The 13,077-nt window shown below is 43.2% G+C and overlaps 1 long non-coding RNA gene across 1 annotated transcript; it reads right to left on the reverse strand.

Moving 5' to 3' along the window:
• Positions 1 to 988: 988 nt before the first annotated feature.
• LOC119334512 lies at positions 989 to 5,582 on the reverse strand. The gene is made up of 4 exons (XR_005161379.1): positions 5,213 to 5,582; positions 3,661 to 3,939; positions 1,647 to 1,742; positions 989 to 1,563 (listed from the first exon to the last, which is right to left on the reverse strand). It is a non-coding gene; the product is annotated as an uncharacterized LOC119334512 (long non-coding RNA).
• Between the last annotated feature and the right edge of the window lie 7,495 nt (positions 5,583 to 13,077).

Here is a 13,077-nt window from a genome sequence, read left to right on the forward strand (position 1 = left end):
CTGTTTTCAGTTTAAAAGGACCGGAGTATTGTGTGCGCATGCTTTAAAAGTTCTTGACTTGATGAATATCAAGTTATTGCCAAACCATTATCTTTTAAAGAGATGGACCCGAGAAGCAAAATCTGGAACTATACAAGATACCGAAGGAAGGGATATAATTGAAGATCCAAAATTGAATGCTATGTTGCGGTACAAGTTTGTTTCTCACAAATTTCATGATTTTGCAAGTGAAGCCGCAAGCGATCCGGAATGTATCTTGTTGGTGGACAATGCATTGGACATCCTTGCCAAGCAAGTACGGGAAAAACTAAGGATATCTAGAAGTATTTTGAGTGAATCCTCTAATGTGCAGCCTAATGTTCAACAAGATGAGGGTTTGCTTAGTTCTGCACGCCTCAAGAAAAAAGAGGTTCATCAAAGAGACATAAACCTTGGATCAAGAAGACACGCAAGTACAAAAAGAAAGACCCAAAGGAATCTAGCGTATGTTGCTGAAAATTCCTGCAATTTAGTGTACTTATTTATTACTACATCATATATAAATTTGTTGGGTTTCTTTGTGCAGCAGCAAGAGAAAGAGAATCAAGTTGGTGGAAAAACTCAAGCAACAACTGAAAATGCTAACAATGCATTCAGGAGCTACGCAGACTTGCTAATGGTACTTTAAATGTTGTTGTATCTTCTCTAAACTACTATTCTATTCCAACATTTCATTTTGATCCTCTTTCTTTGCAAGGTTCTAATGGAATTGATGATATGGATTTTGGAGATCTTCTTTAGGTTCCTATTTCATGACAAGAAGAAGATGGTCCATCTTCTTCTTTTGGCCTGAATATGTTCAGCTTGAAGAAATTTGTGAAAAACACTGCAAAATGGTGTTCTTTTGTGTAGAACCTGCAGCTCTAGTACTATATTTTGTTGGAGGTTATTATGGTTATTTGTATCATAACTACTGTTTGTATTCTGGTTGATTTTGGTTGAATTCTGGTTGAAAACGGAGTATTTTTACAGGTTTCTATCCAGTCTGAATATGTTCTGTTCTATTCTGCTGTTTACATTCAATTAAGTGTCCATAGATGCACTTGTCGCTGCAGCTAGGCTGTTTGCTCCCGAATGGGCCTCCCTTGTCGCTTATGTGGGCTGGCCTGGCTGAACTGTGTTGTGTGAGGGAAGGAAACATGAAACAGAGCAGGGGACACACGATGGAAAAGAAACGGCATCCAGCTGCCTCAAGGCTGCCTCTGACTTGCTATAAGCAAGTTAGAGAATCTGCGCCGGGCGCCCCCTGGCAGCCTCCCTTATTTAGGTAGGCTTTTGTCCCCCTGATCCAGATTTGGAAAGTAGGAAGGCCCACGCTTTCCTCCCGCGCCCACGCTTTCCTTCAGCTCCCCCATCACACACTTGATCAACGCCCGTCCTCAAATGGGAGGTGTGGCTCCCCTGACGTACCCCTAGGCCCAACCTTTCCCTCTCCTCACCTACCCCACCTCCATGCCCTTCTTCTTCTTCTTCTTCTTCTTCTCCTCCTCCTCCTCCTCCAAAATCGAAAGGACCCTGCAATGGCTGCCCCATTGAAGCTTAAAAACTGGAAAAAGAATCTACCAATATACAGACAAAGGAAGAAGAGATAGGTGTGATTTTCTCACCTTGTTTGTCCAAATCTAATTGCACCTTCTACCTCCCAGTGTTCTCCCTCGTTTTTCCCAGATCCATGAGCAACTAGTATGGTTGTTGTGCTGCACCTATTGCAAAAAAGAAAAAGAAAATAGAAAGTGAGCAACTATAGTGGATTTTGCAAGCAAATCAGGTATTGACACTTGACAGCAAGCAACTCTTGGCAGGACATGAACCAGAAACGTCTGTTTTTCATTTTTTTTAAAGCAAGTACTAGTTGTTGTGTTTTTAGGTTGCTATTGGACTAGAAAAAAGTGTATTGAAAAAAAAAGAGCAGCAACTTCTAGGCTTTGTTTTAAGCAAAAATAGAGCTAAGAGCAAGCAACTCATGTGTGCTCATGCATGCTATAACTAAAAAGATGTGGAAAAAGTGTGGGCAACTACTATGGCGCTTTTAAGCAAATAAGAAAGGGTAAAAAAGGGTAAGCAACTCATGTATCTCTTCTTCTGAATTTAGTTTGCTTTGTACAATGTATGTGGTAAAATTTTAAAAGAAAAGCAGCAAACACCTAGGTGGGTTGTTTTAAGCAACTCCAGTTCTGCCATTAAGCAACTTCGTGCTCGTGCACGCTGGTAGTGAACAACTGATTTCCTATCACTGATATACTAGGCTCTTATCCAGTTTTACGGCCATCACTGAAAAGAAATGTAGGCAACTACCGAGGTTTTCTTAAGCAAGTCTAGTGCAATAAGTAATCACACACAATTGATTTCTCTCTAGGTAGTAAGAACTAATTCCAGGTGAAGGGTATGAAGATTAACTGGAGAGTAGCTGGTGGAGGTTCCTTACTTGGGCACTACTTGGATAGCTTTGAGATTTTCTATGTGGGTCCTACAAAAAAAGAAAAACACAAAGGGGTTCGCCATGGTTTCCGTAACAAAGAAAGCTACCATGGTCCTGTATGTGTCTTGCTAGAAAACTGTGGGAGGCTTGCTAGAGTTTTATGTGTGACTTGCCTGTTGTTTAGACCAAAAAGTGTGAGCTTTCTGTTTCCACATGCACAAATATTCTGCCGCCCAATCCCGCTTCCCATCCCCCTAAAATGTGTGCCTAAGATGTCAATTAAAATTGTGAGCTTTTCTCTACTTTTTTCTATATTTGATTGACTTCAGTTTCTTTAAGTTGCTTGATTTGTGAATACAAATTGCCTAGTCTAGCTGTGTGGAGTTGCCTAACCTTGCTGTGTGTATGTTTTCTGAACTATCAGAATAGTGTGAAAGAACTAGTATTTGATCTGTGTGTATCAATTGCCTGGTCTAGAAGTGTGGAGTTGCCTAACCCTTGATATCATGTTCAATAAAGATGGAGCCCCCTTGTAGTAAACACTATATCATTGATTATATAAATGAAAAAATGGCAAGTTTTGTATCATTTTAAGGCAACTAAGAAGCAATGATTGGGCGAGTTGAAAAATGGACAAACACACAGAAAAGGCCATACTCCATGATAGAACAGAAATCTGGCTACTGTTTCGTTTCACAGAACAGGAACTAGACCCTCTCACATCTAGCAACATTAATGCTTGTTCAATACCTCTGAATTATTATATCTATATGTTTGTACATTACTGTTCTCCTTACCACTCATCCCATCCCATAATATAAGAGGTTTTCTAAAGCTAATATAGCTTGCAAAAACGTCTTATACTATGGGACGGAGGGAGTATGTGTTTTAGTGCGCGCTAATTTTACTGTCATCACTGAAAAAGACTATAGGCAAGTACTGAGGTTTTTAGGCATGTATATACTTCCTGCGTCCGCAAATAAGTGTACATCTAGCTTTTGTCCTAAGTCAAAGTTTTAAAACTTTGACTAATTTTATAGAAAAAAGTAGTAGCATTTATGACACTATATTAGTATCACTAGAATCATTTTGAAATGTATTTTCATAATATACCAATTTGATATCATAATATACTACTACTTTTTTCTAAAAAGTTGGTCAAAATTATAAAACTTTAACTTTAGAATAAATGGTAGAAGTACACTTATTCGCGGACGGAGGGAGTGCTTCCCATATCTTGGGCAAGTCTATCATCAGATCTTAGGCAAGTCTATCATCAGAGTATATGATGAAAAGCGTCTGTAACGCGTATCTGATATAGAAACAGTCATTCATCTAAGTATATAATGAAAAGAGTCAGCAAGTTTGCATCATTTTGAGGCAACTAGAAGGCAATGGTTAGGCAAGTTAAAAAAATCATCATCAAGATTGGTTGTAGGGGGGTCTTGCTGGATGCCCTTACTGCTCCCAGCCATTTTTCGCTGCAAAAAGTAAAGTATAAAACTATCATTAGCCATAAAAGCATGACAAAAATAGCAGGCAACTTAAGAAAAATGTAAAACATGTATTGGTAAAAAAACAATTGAAAACCCGTGACAACCGCGCAGGCAAGTTTGCATGCCTCTGCTAGGCAAAAACCATGAAAATGCCAGGCATCTGGCTAGCTAAGGATGCCAATATCAAAATGGAAATGTCGTATCTATGCATGAGCTAAGCAGGCTTCTTGTTACTACCCTCCTGTGCCAGCAAGTTTTTTATCGTCATCACATCCAGCTAGAGGATACATGCTACTCCTAGTGTGATATTGGCATCGCATAAATTTTGCCAGGCCAACTCTCTCTCTCTCTTTCAGTATAACACTAGGAATCTATATAGGTCAATGCTTTTAGGCGACCTATTTTATTCACCATGCGAAGCCCTCTTCAAAAGATCAAAGCATCAAAAATATGTGAAGCACATGTGTGGTAATTAAATGAGAACAAGGAGCACCTATGTACAGGCAAGTTGGTATGCATCTGCTAGGCAAAAGCAATGTAAACGTCAGGCAAAACTGGTAAGCCACTACTTCAAACTCTATGGTAAGTAAAAGAAAACAAGGAGCACCTATGTACAGGAAAGTTGGTATGCATCTGCTAGGCAAAAGCAATGTAAACGTCGGGCAAAACTGGTAAGCCACTACTTCAAACTGTGTAGTAATTAAAAGAAAACATGGAGCACCTATGTACAGGCAAGTTGGTATGCATCTGCTAGGCAAAAACAATATAAACGTCAGGCAAAACTGGTAACCCACTACTAAACTGGCAACAAACTAATCAGTGAAAACTCGAATATATCTAACTGAAATCATGGGATGAATCAAAAAACGCCAGGATATCTCATATATATCTAACTACCAGATCAAACTAGCAATAAATAAGAGCATCCCCTGGCAAAAAAGCACTCTAGAACAGGCAAAACTACTGCAAACATCAACTTAGCCACAAAACAAATTTCTCGTACAAGTTCTCGCACATTCTCCTCACATTTCTCCCGAATCTCTACCGCGCCAGAGGATATTGACCCTTGCAAACACGCAACCGCCCCCGAAGGAGAGTAACCAGGGAAAAATTGAGCTCCTCCATCATCCCTCATTTCTCGCGCATCTTCGCATCCACTCTCGTAGAACCACCCCCAATTGAACAGTCGAACGCTAGCACATAGACGAAAAATTGCAGAAAACTAGTGAGATGAAGAGGTGGGGAACGAGATGATTACCGGCGTTTTGCAGTCGATTTGCTCTTCCTCCACAAATCACAGCATCCCCTCTCCTGCCTACGCCCTCCTGCTTCACAACCGCTCGCCTGGAGATCCCGACCGCTGACGCCGCCGCAACCTTGGACGTCGCCGCCGCAACAACTGCTCCGCCCCTCGCGCGGAAATGCTCCCCAACAAGTGGAATCGACGGGTGGAAGAGAGAAAACGCAGAACGAATAGTGCGGAATCGCTGGATTCGTCGCCAGATATTGAGAACGGGGAGAGAGGAACGGCGGTTTCCGTGAGAGTGGGGAGGCGGTGGAAAGCGGGAATGGTAGCGTGCGACGTGGGTGATGAGGGAACGTGGACTAGTTGTTGCGGGTGTATTACGGGCCGGGCCGACCGGACGACACCTGAAAAAAAAGTGAGCCAACCGCGACACACCTGCGCACGCGATCCAGATCGGACGACGCAGAAGCGTGTGCGCTCGGGACGACGAAGCAGCACAGCTGCACCTTTTAAAATTTGGGGAGGATAAATACCTCTATAAAAAAGGGATAAATGGGTGGTGCCACTAGCTGACGAGGAGATACATCGAACCTGGACGCGTCGCTGCTTGCCGAGTTAAGTGGCGGCCATATTCAGTGAACCTTGGCAACGTATGCTACTACTTCCCTGTCCCAAAATATACGAACGTTTTTGACATTAGTACAGTATCAAAAACGTTCTTATATTACGGGACGGAGGGAGTACTATATAATACAGGGATATAAAACCGGTTAAATAAAATACTGTATATGGTTTGTTGCAATATACTTCCTTCGCTCATGAATACTATTTAAAGTTTATTTAATTAAATGATATAGACACAATTTAGTGTGTTTGTTCATTCATTTTATTCTGTATGTTGTCTATATTAAAATATTCAAAATGTCTTATATTTGTGAATGGAGGGAGTATGTAATTTGGGCAGCACAATTACGACACCATTATATTAGCTATGGCTATGTGCAACGCTTTATGCAGAGTCCGGGGGTCTTGCTTCTTTTTAATAGAATAGCTTTAAACATATTACTCAATATCATTCAATTAGCTATACACATATTACTCAATATGGCGACGACAATGTCTAGAACGTCGTCAGTTTGCATGTATCACTCTTCCCTGTAATTTTGCTTTTGCATACACTTTTTGTTTGAATTTTGCTAGTAGGCCTTTGGCCCAAAGCCCAACTAAAATTCTGAAATTCTCTTGGCTCATTCATACACACATGTGAGTGGAGTGAGTGAGGCTAAAATTTAGTCCCACCCCGGAAGTTGAGAGAGAGCTGCACATCTTTATAAAGTGAGCTCTTCTACCACTTGTATGAGCATGAGAAGATGAGACCTACACGCGCTCCTTCTCCTCGCTCGCCTCGCCACGCCTCGTCATGACACGTCGCGCCGCGACGCGACGCGGGATTGAGCCGAGCCGAGGACAGAGCTATGCACGTTGTCTATATTTTTGCTGCATGAGAAAATTAATGAGTCATTAATTAATAATTAACGGACGCATTAATTACTGAACCGTTTCCGATTATTTTGGATCGTAACGACTCGGACGTGGGTTTACTCCCACGACCTACCCGGCCCGCACTATATAGTCAGGCAGACGTCTACCCTAGCCGCTGCCGTTTCGTATGGTTTCTCACCACCGTTCCAGATCATTGCGCCGGCAAGCTAGTCTTCTCCATCCCTCCTTCCGGCGTGCACCGCGAGAAGGGACAGCAGGCCTCCGGAACCCCGCCTCTCGTGATCCTGTACGGGAGAGGGGCGATCAGGTTTTTGGGGAGCGCACTCGCGCGACTGCTGGCAGCGACGACTTCGTGAACGACGACTTCTTCCCCGACCTCGGCAACCTCGTCCTCGACGACATGGGCGACAACGTCAACGCCGGCAGTGCTGCACCCGCTGCACCGTATGTGATTCTATCCTTCCTGTTCGAGATCGTGGTAGAATTCATGCTTCTAGTATGTGCCCTAGATGTGATATGTTCATCTGCTATGCTAGTTCGCATGATTAATTTAATCTCTGCTGCTGTGGTCATGATTTATCTTCTGTTTATTCGGATTAAATCTCGTAGTAATTTGCTCATATTTCCAACAATCCAAAAACTTGATTATAGGCAATTTACTCCGAGTGGTTTTGCTACGCATCTGAAGCCGCCTGCCTTTAAGGGGGTGCAATATAAGAGGTGGCGCACGAGGGCAGTCTACTGGTTTTAGATCATGGGCTGCTATAATGCCACCAAGGGCAAGCCTGAGGGCGATCTTAATCCAGCACAGCTGGAAGCTTTTGAGAAGATCGATGCCCTCTTTAAAGGCGCTCTTCTGAGTGTTCTTGATGACTCCATTGTGGATTCGTTATGTCGTTTGACAACGGCAAGGACATGTGGGCTGCGCTCGAGGCCAAGTTTGGTGCCTCGGACGCCGGCAGCGAGTTGTACGTCATGAAGCAATTCTATGACTATAAGATGACTGATGAGCGCCCTGTTGTACAGCAGGCTCATGAGATACAGTCGCTCGCAAAAAAACTTGAGTACTTCAAGTGTGTGTTGCCGGACAAATTTGTTGCCGGAGGCATCATTGCCAAGCTTCCACCTTCGTGGAACAATTTTGCTACTTCCCTGAAACACAAGAGACAGGAGTTTTCCGTTGCGGATCTCATTGGTACTCTTGATGTTGAAGAGAAGGCGAGAGCAAAGGACACATGTGCTCGAGTTGCTGAGGGAGGTTCTAGTGCCCACATGGTACAGAAGAAGAACTCCCAGCCCAACAAGTTCAAAAACAATAAGAACAAAACTCAAGGCAAAGGCAAGTTTGATACAAAGAACAAGCCATCACATTCTACCAACTTCAAGAAGAATTCTCATAAGAAGGGGAAGGGACTTTGCCATGTCTGCGGTGAGCCTAATTATTGGGCTCCGAAGTGTCCTAACCGCTTTGAGGAGCGCGAACATGAGAAGAGCGGCAAGTCCACTAATGTTGTCATCGGTGATACTGATATGAAGGAATCAGGATACGGTATTTTTCCTACCATCCTTTCAGTATTTCAATCCCCTGATTGGTTAATTGACACCGGTGCCAATGTACATGTTTGTGCTGACGCCTCCATGTTTTCTTCTTACCAGGCAACAGGGACTTCACCCGTGCTGATGGGGAACGGGTCACATGCCATCGTTCGAGGTGTTGGTACGGTCGATCTGAAGTTTACTTCGGGGAAGACTGTGCGTCTGAAGAACGTTCATCATGTGCCGTCCATCAATAAAAATCTCGTTAGCGGTTTCCGTTTATGTCGAGATGGTTTTAAGTTGGTTTTCAAATCTAATAAAATTGTAATTTCTAAGTGTGGACAATTTGTTGGAAAAGGCTATGAGTGCGGAGACTTGTTCCGCCTATCTTTGTCAGATATTTGCACTAAAGTTATTAATAATGTTTGCCACAATAATGAGTCTGATATTTGGCATTCACGACTCTATCATATTAACTTTGGTTGCATGACGCGATTAGCCAATATGAATTTAATTTCGAAAATCTCTACTGTCAAAGGCTCCAGATGCCAAGTATGTGTGCAAGCTAAGCAACCTTGCAAGTCCCATAAGACTGCAGAGGCAAGAGACTTGGCGCCACTAGAGCTTATACATTCTGATCTTTGTGAGATGAATGGCGTGTTGACAAAAGGTGGAAAGAGATACTTCATGACGTTGATTGATGACTCCACTAGATATTGTTATGTGTATCTTCTGAAATCAAAAGATGAGGCTTTGACTTTCTTTAAAAACTATAAAGCTGAGGCAGAGAACCAACTTGATCGAAAAATTAAACGGCTTAGGTCCGATCGTGGTGGAGAGTATTTTTACAATGAATTTGATCTGTTTTGTGCGGAACATGGTATAATCCATGAGAGGACACCTTCCTACTCACCCCAGTCAAATGGGGTAGCCGAAAGAAAGAACCGAACTCTAACTGATATGGTTAACACCATGTTAGACACTTCGGGTCTATCCAAGGAATGGTGGGGAGAAGCGCTAATGACTGCGTGTCATGTCCTAAACCGAGTTCCCACAAAGCATAAGACCATGACTTCATTTGAGGAATGGGAAAGGAAAAGGTTGAAACTGTCTTACCTATGTACTTGGGGTTGTTTGGCGAAAGTCAATATACCAATTCCCAAGAAGCGCAAGCTTGGACCAAAAACCGTGGATTGTGTTCTTCTGGGCTATGCTTTTCATAGCATCGGCTATAGATTTTTGATAATAAAATCTGAGGTATCCGACATGCATGTTGGTACGATTATGGAATCAAATGATGCAACTTTCTTTGAGGACATATTTCCTATGAAGGATATGTCGAGTTCATCAAATCAGGAGATACCCACTCCATCTAGTGAGGAATTCACTATAGTTCCTGAACCCACCATTGCGATGGAACACGTTGAGAATCCTGTTGAGGGTAACAATGGAACTCCTGTGAGGAGTAAGAGACAGAGGACTGCAAAGTATTTTGGTGATGATTTCATTGTGTACCTCGTGAATGACACACCCAGGACTATTTCAGAAGCCTATGCATCTTCTGATGCTGACTACTGGAAGGAAGCTGTACGTAGCGAGATGGATTCCATCTTAGCTAACGGTACCTGGGAGATCACTGACCGTCCTTATGGGTGCAAACCTGTAGGATGTAAGTGGGTGTTCAAGAAGAAGCTTAGACCTGATGGTATGATTGAAAAGTACAAGGCACGGCGTGTGGCCAAGGGTTATACCCAGAAAGAAGGTGAAGACTTCTTTGATACTTACTCACCCGTGGCTAGACTGACCACAATTCGGGTGCTACTATCACTGGCTGCCTCACATGGTCTTCTCGTTCATCAAATGGACGTTAAGACGGCTTTTCTCAATGGAGAGTTGAAGGAGGAAATTTACATGGATCAGCCAGATGGTTTTGTAGTACCTGGTCAGGAAGGAAAGGTGTGCAAGTTATTAAAGTTTTTATATGGCCTTAAACAAGCTCCTAAGGAGTGGCATGAGAAGTTCGAAAGAACATTAACTGCTGCCGGCTTTATAGTAAACGATGATGACAAGTGCGTGTACTATCGCTATGGTGGGGGCGAAGGAGTTATTCTTTGTCTATATGTCGACGACATATTGATCTTTGGAACCAAACTCGATTTAATCAAGGAGGTTAAGGATTTCTTATCTCGCTGTTTTGAGATGAAGAATCTAGGAGTAGCTAATGTTATCTTAAACATCAAGCTGTTGAGAGATGAGAATGGTGGGATCACACTGCTTCAGTCTCATTATGTGGAAAAGGTCTTGACTCGTTTTGGGTATAGCGACTGCACGCCTTCTCCAATTCCATATGATGCTAGTGTGTTGCTTCGAAAGAATCGACGGATTGCTAGAGATCAACTGAGGTATTCTCAGATTATTGGCTCGCTTATGTATTTGGCGAGTGCCACGCGGCCTGACATCTCTTTTGCTATGAGCAAGCTGAGTCGGTTTGTGTCAAAACCGGGAGATGATCATTGGCATGCGCTTGAGAGAGTTATACGCTATTTGAAAGGCACCGCGAGCTATGGGATTCACTACACCGGGTATCCAAGAGTACTAGAGGGTTATAGTGATTCAAACTAGATATCTGATGCTGATGAGATTAAGGCCACAAGTGGTTATGTTTTTACACTTGGTGGGGGCGCTGTTTCTTGGAAGTCTTGCAAGCTGACCATCTTAACGAGGTCAACTATGGAAGCAGAACTCACAGCGTTAGACACTGTCATTGTTGAAGCAGAGTGGCTTCGTGAACTCTTGATGGACTTACCTATGGTTGAAAAATCAATACCCCCTATCCTGATGAACTGTGATAATCAAACTGTGATCGTCAAGATAAACAGTTCTAAGGACAATATGAAGTCCTCAAGGCATGTGAAGAGGAGACTAAAATCTGTCAGAAAATTGAGGAACTCCGGAGTTATTACGTTGGATTATATCCAAACGTCGAAAAACTTGGCAGATCCCTTCACAAAGGGTCTATCACATAATGTGATAGATAATGCATCGATGGAGATGGGTTTGAGACCCACCGCATGAGTTGTCCATAGTGGTAACCCACTCTATGTGATCGAAGATCCCGTGAAGTAGAAGTGGGAGACAAGCTGTTGGTCAGCTAGGAGGAGAGTATCACTATATTAATTATTCCACTCCGTGAAGATGCAATACTCTTCTGATCTGCATGGCAGGTTGATACTTATCTTAATGTGTTCCAAGTGGCTTATTCGGGTAAGCAGAGATGTTGTCCTGCAGGACATCTTCTGAGGAACACACCTATATGAATTTGACTGTTAACGTCGCAGTCTGTGAGAATTGGGTGTTCTCTAATAAATTCATGAAAGGTCCTGAAGTATGACGTATACGCTCCACCCGCGGGAAAGCCTTGCGGCAGCCCAGTATCGGTCAAGAATTTGTGTGAAACTAATTTCACAGAAAACTTGTAGTTCAAGGCATAGTCCACTATTCAAGTTGTGATCTAGTGTAGCATAAATTTCTAAGTGGAAATTCAACTTCACAGTCTCCACTAAGCACTGATATATAAAACAATGTTTTGGAACTAAATGATGAGATGTGCCAATGAGACTTTGTGGAGGATTGTTGGAATTTTGCTAGTAGGCCTTTGGCCCAAAGCCCAACTAAAATTCTGAAATTCTCTTGGCCCATTCATGCACACATGTGAGTGGAGTGAGTGAGGCTAATGTTTAGTCCCATCCCGGAAGTTGAGAAAGAGTTGCACCTCTTTATAAGGTGAGCTCTTCTACCACTTGTATGAGCATGAGAAGAGGAGACCTACATGCGCGCTCCTCCTTCTTGCTCGCCTCGCCACGCCACGCCACGCCACGCCTCGTCACGACGCGTCGCGTCGCGCCGCGGGTTGCGGGATTGAGCTGAGCCGAGGACAGAGCTATGCACGTTGTCTATATTTTTGCTGCATGGGAAAATTAATGAGTCATTAATTAATAATTAACGGACGCGTTAATTACTGAACCATTTCCGATTCTTTTGAATCGTAACGACTCGGACGTGGGGTTTACTCCCACGACCTATCCGGCCCGCACTATATAGTCAGGCAGACGTCTACCCTAGCTGCTGCCGCTCCGTATGGTTTCTCACCACCGTTCCAGATCATTGCGTCGCCAAGCTAGTCTTCTCCATCCCTCCTTCCGGCGTGCACCGCGAGAAGGGACAGCAGGCCTCCGGAACCCCGCCTCTCGTGATCCTGTACGGGAGAGGGGCGATTAGGTTTTTGGGGAGCGCACTCGCGCGACTGCTGGCAGCGACGACTTCGCGAACGACGACTTCTTCCCCGACCTCGGCAACCTCGTCCTCGACGACATGGGCGACAACGTCAACGCCGGCGGTGCTGCACCCGCTGCACCGTATGTGATTCTATCCTTCCTGTTCGAGATCGTGGTAGAATTCATGCTTCTAGTATGTGCCCTAGATGTGATATGTTCATCTGCTATGCTAGTTCGCATGATTAATTTAATCTCTGCTGCTGTGGTCATGATTTATCTTCTGTTTATTCGTATTAAATCTCGTAGTAATTTGCTCATATTTCCAACACTTTTTTCCAACGGGGTTTGGCCATCTCTAGGTGACAGTAAAATGTATTACCTTATTGCCCGGATTACTTGTCTTGGATTTGTATAGATATGAATTTACCTAACACTAAAACGTGTTTAGACACATCTGTATGTAGACAAAATTAATACGAGTAATTTGAGACAAAGAAAGTATGATTATGTACCGATAAAACATGTTCAGACACATCTGTATGTAGACAAAATTAATACGAGTAA

This window comes from Triticum dicoccoides, chromosome 7A, assembly GCF_002162155.2.
Source record: "Triticum dicoccoides isolate Atlit2015 ecotype Zavitan chromosome 7A, WEW_v2.0, whole genome shotgun sequence".
Lineage (NCBI taxonomy): Eukaryota > Viridiplantae > Streptophyta > Magnoliopsida > Poales > Poaceae > Triticum > Triticum dicoccoides.